A 7,515-nucleotide genomic window follows, 5' to 3' on the forward strand; every position below is an offset into this window, starting at 1 on the left:
CCTGCACGTTCCCCTCCAAGTCACACACCATCTCAACTTGGAAATATATCGCCGTTCCTTCATCGTCACTGGGTCAAAATCCTGGAACTCCCTTCCTAACAGCACTGTGGGAGAACCTTCACCACACGGACTGCAGCGGTTCAAGGAGGCGGCTCACCACCACCTTCTCAAGGGCAATTAGGGATGGGCAATAAATGCCGGCCTCGCCAGCGACGCCTATATCCCATGAACAAATAAAATAAAAAATGTGGAAGACATGTACATGCCCAGAGTCAAGGGAAGGGAGTGTGGGAAGAACAAGCAAGGTGGCTGACTGGTCATGTGCAAAGACAAAGTTTTTACAGTTATGTGAAGAGTCAAAGGACTTTCAAAGACTGTATCATTGAAGGCTGCTCAAGGACGGGTTACAAAGGACTCGCTGGGCGTGGCGGAGATATGAGAACCTTGCACCACTTTGACTGAGAAGCAAATACCAGGGACACCCAACATGGCTTCTAAAGAAGGAGGCCCTGCCTTACTAATTTGATGGTCAAAGAGGTTACAGTGTTAAGAGAATTTTGATGTTTAAAACCTGAAAGAGAATGAGAATGTTGATCAATCTATGACCAGATTATGGCTCTTTGTCTAAATGTAGGTGAGAGAGCTCCCTTCAAAATAGAGCTTCAAGCTGCTAGTCAAACAGATCAATGGAGTGTAGGGAGGAGGATCATCATCTTCGTTCAACCATGCCTCTGGGTTTAGTTCCCTCTGTGTGCTATTTTAGCACACCGATTGGTATAAATCCCTCTTTAGGCGACTTTAATGCAGACATTAACAGGTTCTGATGAAGGGTCGTCGACCTGAAACATTAACTCTGTTTCTTTCTCCACAGAAGAAGTCTGAGCTGCTGAGTATTTCCAGCATTTTCTGCTTTTATTTCAGATTTCCAGCATCCACAGTATTTTGCTTTTGTTAAACAGGTTGTTGTCTGCTTAGAAATGGTACAAACAGGAATTTAGAAAAGCATGTTAATGGGTGCACTAAAAGTAGTGGACAGAGGGTATTAAATCTGCTGACATCTCTCAGAAAATAAAATCCTCATTGTACTTGGCATCTTAATAGGTTGGAGCCTGCTTGAACCCTGTGTAAAATCACCACTAAAGCTGAGTGAATGTAACACGACTGGAAAGAAGCATTTCTCTGCTGTCTTCCTCTCCCTCTCCCAGCTCTTCCCTTAGGTTCTTTGCCAAAGTTGTCTTTCAAAACTTCTGTGAATCTTTGTTCCATTTCTGTTTTGTAGGCTGTTATTTATTCGTTTGCTAGCTCTTCCCAAAGAGAAAGCTGATCTTTCTCACTCCCTTTTTTTGCCTCCAACTCTAATCCCAAAAGTCTTGCCAAAGACCTCTCCTGTATTTCTTCATTCTATTCTACTGCTACGACTAATTAAGTTTTATCTCTGCCATGTGTGTTGGATCCTTTGCTGTCTGAACTCCTGATAACGCTCTGGCCCTGACGTATTCATGCTGTTGTCCTCAACATATATATCTGAGCTTACCCCTGTCTAATGCAATTTGTTTCTGCCTTAATCCCATTCCACACCTCATTCTCCTTGTAAATTTTCTTCTGTTCCTCCTGTCCCTAAGAAGCACACCTCTCACCCTTCAAACTGAGATAAGCTAAAGGCATTGCAGTGCACTGGCTGGATCACACTTAAGAGTCTTGTGTCTAAATCTGCTTACCATCCACATAAACAATGTACATGCATTGTAGAGGGTGCAGAGAACCGTAGAATGATACAGCGCAGAAGGAGGCCATTCTGCCCATCGTGCCTGTGCCGGCTCTTTGGAAGAGCTGTCCAATTAGGAGAGCCAGGAAATGATCTCATTGTAAAGTGGATGAGCGATGAAGAAATATTGGAATAGCTTGAGTTCTACAGTATGGAGGAAATGTGGAAAATAAAATAAAATGGTGTTATACAGATGGTCCACTCGTACAAGAGCTCTTCATGGAACAAACATTCTCTGTTCCTTACTCAGAGTCTGCAGGCAGCCCTGATCGGTCAAAGGTCCAGTTCTAGTAATGATGAAACATCTCACCCTGTGTTGAGTATCAGTGGGCGCACTGCTGGAAAATGGAGTGGCCAAGGAGACGTGGAGAATCGATCGTGGAGATTGGCGGTATAGGTTGATCCATTGGTCCAGCGGAGGTGACTAGTACACACCAGAGGATCCCGTAAACCAGCAGAGGTGACTAGTACACACCAGAGGATCCAGTAAACCAGCAGAGGTGACTAGTACACACCAGAGGATCCAGTAAACCAGCAGAGGTGACTAGTACACACCAGAGGATCCAGTAAACCAGCAGAAGTGACTAGTACACACCAGAGGATCCAGTAAACCAGCAGAGGTGACTAGTACACACCAGAGGATCCCGTAAACCAGTGGAGGTGACTAGTATACACCAAAGGATCCCGTGAACCAGCAGAGGTGACTAGTACACACCAGAGGATCCCGTGAACCAGCGGAGGTGACTAGTACACACCAAAGGATCCCGTGAACCAGCAGAGGTGACTAGTACACACCAGAGGATCCGGTAAACCAGCGGAGGTGACTAGTACACACCAGAGGATCCGGTAAACCAGCGGAGGTGACTAGTACACACCAGAGGATCCGGTAAACCAGCTCAGGTGACTAGTACACACCAGAGGATCCCGTGAACCAGCGGAGGGATCAATGGAGCGACAATGGGAAGTAGGCCGAAAGTGGCAGAGCGAAGGGCCGTTCGGCAGCAGTGGGCCAGACTCTAAAGCAGGATGGGAACCAGCGGAAACAGAGCTAGCTCAGCGTAGAGCGAAAAATTCCCAGCAAGGAGCAGAGAACTGAGGACGCAGCAACAGGCCAGAGACTAGAATCAAGACAACCCAGCAGAGAATACAGACTGTGCAGGAAACGGGGATGTTGGAGGTCACAAAATGTCCAGAAGCAGCGGAGAAATGGGATTCGGCCCAGGAGAAGTGGATTTCTGCTCAGGACCCAGACGGCAGTAGAGTGAGGCTGAGAAACCAGCCGTCCACTGAAGTACAGTCAGAAGATCAGCGAGTAGGGGATGAGCTGTTGGTTGGAGAAAAGTTACCGTGAACGAATAGCAGGGTGGCATCACAGCAGCTGAATCTTAGTGTGGAGTCCTGCAGACCAGAGTAGTCCTAATGCAGAGGTATCCAGGAAGTCTTGAGCAGACTTCCAGCAGTTGAAAAGAGTTCAGTGAAAAGAACAAGCAGGGTCAGGGGATGGGTAGTGGGCTTTGCACATGTAGCTTTAAACTTAGCCAAGGGGGCAGGTAAACAGTGGAAGAGAGGCGATTGGGGGAGCAAGGTTGGAGTTGTACAGGAAAGGAGCTGTCACCCCAGGAACTGACTTAGTCCAAACACCTCACGCGCCTGCATTTTTGTGAAAAGGAATTATAAGACATTTTGAAAACATGACTCAGCGATCGTTATCCGAGCTGCTCTCACAAGACATGCTGTACTCTGTGCGGTTGAAGAATTACTGTACGTGCTCTGTGCCCTGAATAATGTTTAACTGATTGGCAGCGCTGCACAAACTGAGCGTACCAGCCCTGACTTTGGACAGTTCCTCCTTCGTCAAGTCTGACGTACCTCGGAATGGCGTTGCCACCATGAAGGAGTTATGCTTTTATCCCTGGTCGGTCTCCCCCATTTGTCTGATCTCAAGGTGATTGGATGCTTGCTTTGCCTGAAAAGAGATCAGCAGTGAGAATCGTGTAACAGGGAGTATTGCACTGACAGTGTGTCACCAACACGTGCTCCTGCTCACATGTGCTTTGTACTTCACTTGATGCTCTGTCCCCAGACTTACTGATTCCCGTAGGCTGGATGTACCTGTGTTGGTGCTTGTGACAGGGGAACCAAGTGATGATGGGTGCTGTGTGTTGCTGGGAGGTCTGGCTGCTTCCTTCTGGCTGCAAAACACCCCTTCAAAACCTACTTCATAGAAACATACAGCACAGGAGGCCAGTCGGCCCATCCTGTCTGTGCTGGCTCTTTGAAGAGCTATCCAATTTTGCCTTCTCTTTCCCTATAGCCCTGCAAATTTCTCCTTTTCAAGTATGTATCCAATTCATGACAGTACACTGCGCTGTAATGTGGTGTTTAAGTGTATGTCTGTGGGTGTGAGTGAGTACATGAGTGGGGGGAGAAAGTGAAACAGGAAAAGGCTGGTTGCAGCCCTGAGCTTGGGGTGAGGCCTCTAGCTTTCATCATACCTCTGTGATCTCAAGTCCCATCACTTCCAGTGTGGCCTTGTGGGCAGAGATCCACAGCCTCCTCCTGTGTGGGCCTGTTGCTGCTTTTGCTCTGCAAAATACAGGAGGTTTGAGCAGCATATACAATAAACCCCAATTGCCCATTCTCCGTCCCAGTGTGTTTGAGCACATTAACATGCACCTGGCAGTTAGATTTGGTTAGAAGGTTGGTTTGTGGATTCACCTTTTACAGATGGAAGCATAATAATTCCAGATTGAAGTTGCAGCTGGCCAGTTTGCCCTGCGGCAGTGTGGGTGTGTGTGTGAAGAGAGGGAACATGCCCTCTCCTCCCATACAGTCCTGTAGAGATGGCCGTCCTGTAGTGCTTACAATTCAAAAGTACTCCATCGGCTTTGGGATGTCCTGAGGTCGTGAAAGGTGCTATATAAATGCAAGTTCATTTTATATGATATCCTGGGATATTTAATGTTTTGGGGATTGAATTCCTGACAGTCCAGTTTCACATAGAAAGTGTAAATTAATAGCTTTAGTTAACATTATACATTCTTTTATCAATGTACTCAATTTTTATCTCTTTTTCTTTTCCTTTCTTAAAGTACAAGATACTCATCAAGCTAGTAAGCAAGATGTATCAGGATGAAGGAAGGTACATGCCGTCTGGCAGTAAAGGGGATGGATGGTTGTTGGGTTTTGCCAGCACTGGTATCATTGCTTTGAATCCTAGAATTTGCAGTGCTTCAGTGGCAGTCTGGACCCACTGGCAGAAAAGCTTCATTTCCACTTTCAACTTACATTGGAAAATGAGAACCAGGTCCCTTGACCCCCAAAAATGCCGAGAAATTCATCTGCTGGGTGGCCACAAAACTGACGTCAAGATTACCAACAGCTGGGAAATCACCCAAGTTCTTAACTTCACCAAAAATGGTTTCATGGCTGCTAACCTTTCACTAAAGCGATTGGAGATGCCAATAAATGAGTCATAAGTCACTGTATTTCATTATGTTTAGATTAACTGCCAGCACCAACGACACTGTGCCACACGCCGAGCGAAACTGGCTGCAGAACAACTGAATGACAGCCTCCAAGTTCATTGATAAGCATCGGTCTAAGGTAAGACTGAGACTTTTCCATTTCCTCAGTGTTTATTCACAACTCTGTTATATAAATGAAATACACATAGATCCTGTGTGACACAATGTTTAAAAACTTATGGACCCAACCAGACATAAAAGGCCCAACACATTGGAACGTTTCGGTAGTCAGATATGGTTATTTAAACATCAGATTACACCAGCTTCCGTGTTGCTGACCTCTTTCTTTTGCTCAAGAGGAGTTCAGACAGTCACCAATGAGAACCTGCGTGAAGCTAAACACCGACCCAACACCCTAAGAATGGTCATTGTTACTTTAGGGAATCAATGTACAAGATGCCATTGTGAGGAACTAGATGAAAAGGTAGTCTGGGTTATATTCCCTCAAACAGAAGTGATCCTGGAGTGAGTTTACAGGTATTAATCCTGGAGTGAGTTTACAGGTATTAATCCTGGAGTGAGTTTACAGGTATTAATCCTGGAGTGAGTTTATGAGGTATTAATCCTGGAGTGAGTTGACAAGGTATTAATCCTGGAGTGAGTTTCTGAGGTATTAATTCTGGAGTGAGTTTATGAGGTATTAATCCTGGAGTGTGTTTATGAGGTATTAATCCTGGAGTGAGTTTACAAGGTATTAATCCTGGAGTGAGTTTATGAGGTATTAATCCTGAGTTTATGAGGTATTAATCCTGGAGTGAGTTTATGAGGTATTAATCCTGGAGTGAGTTTACGAGGTATTATTCCTGGAGTGAGTTTACAGGTATTAATCCTGGAGTGAGTTTATGAGGTATTAATCCTGGAGTGAGTTTACAGGTATTAATCCTGGAGTGAGTTTACGAGGTATTAATCCTGGAGTGAGTTTGCAAGGTATTAATCCTGGAGTAAGTTTGTGAGGTATTAATCCTGGAGTGAGTTTATGAGGTACTAATCCTGGAGTGAGTTTGCGAGGTATTAATCCTGGAGTGAGTTTATGAGGTATTAATCCTGGAGTGAGTTTATGAGGTATTAATCCTGGTGTGAGTTTACAGGTATTAATCCTGGAGTGAGTTTGCGAGGTATTAATCCTGGAGTGTTTTCTTTTATTTGTTCATGGGATGTGGGCGTCGCTGGTGAGGCCGGCATTTATTGCCCATCCCTAATTGCCCTTGAGAAGATGGTGGTGAGTCGCCTTCTTGAACCGCTGCAGTCCGTGTGGTGAAGGTTCTCCCACTGTGCTGTTAGGGAGGGAGTTCCAGGATTTTGACCCAGCGACGATGAAGGAACGGCGATATATTTCCAAGTCGGGATGGTGTGTGACTTGGAGGGGAACGTGCAGGTGGTGTTGTTCCCACGTTCCTGCTGCTCTTGTCCTTCTAGGTGGTAGAGGTCGCAGGTTTGGGAGGTGCTGTCGAAGAGGCCTTGGCGAGTTGCTGCAGTGCGTCCTGTGGATGGTACACACTGCAGCCATGGTACGCCGGTGGTGAAGGTGGTGGATGGGGTGCCAATCAAGCAGGCTGCTTTGTTCTGGATGGTGTTGAGCTTCTTGAGTGTTGATGGAGCTGCACTCATCCAAGCAAGCGGAGAGTATTCCATCACACTCCTGACTTGTGCCTTGTAGATGGTGGAAAGGCTTTGGGGAGTCAGGAGCTGAGTCACTCGCCGCAGAATACCCAGCCTCTGACCTGCTCTTGTTGCCACAGTATTTATGTGGCTGGTCCAGTTAAGTTTCTGGTCAATGGTGACCCCCAGGATGTTGATGGTGGGGAATTCGGCGATGGTAATGCCGTTGAATGTCAAGGGGAGGTGGTTAGACTCTCTCTTGTTGGAGATGGTCATTGCCTGGCACTTGTCTGGCGCGAATGTTACTTGCTACTTATGAGCCCAAGCCTGGATGTTGTCCAGGTCTTGCTGCATGCGGGCTCGGACTGCTTCATTATCTGAGGGATTGCGAATGGAACTGAACACAGCGAGGTATTAATCCTGGAGTGAGTTTACAAGGTATTAATCCTGGAGTGAGTTTACAGGTATTAATCCTGGAGTGAGTTTATAAGGTATTAATCCTGGAGTGAGTTTACAGGTATTAATCCTAGAGTGAGTTTGCGAGGTATTAATCCTGTTGTGTGTTTACAGGTATTAATCCTGGAGTGAGTTTGCGAGGTATTAATCCTGGAGTGAGTTTGTGAG

The sequence above is a fragment of the Heptranchias perlo genome, chromosome 43, assembly GCF_035084215.1.
Source record: "Heptranchias perlo isolate sHepPer1 chromosome 43, sHepPer1.hap1, whole genome shotgun sequence".
Taxonomy (NCBI): Eukaryota; Metazoa; Chordata; class Chondrichthyes; order Hexanchiformes; family Hexanchidae; genus Heptranchias; species Heptranchias perlo.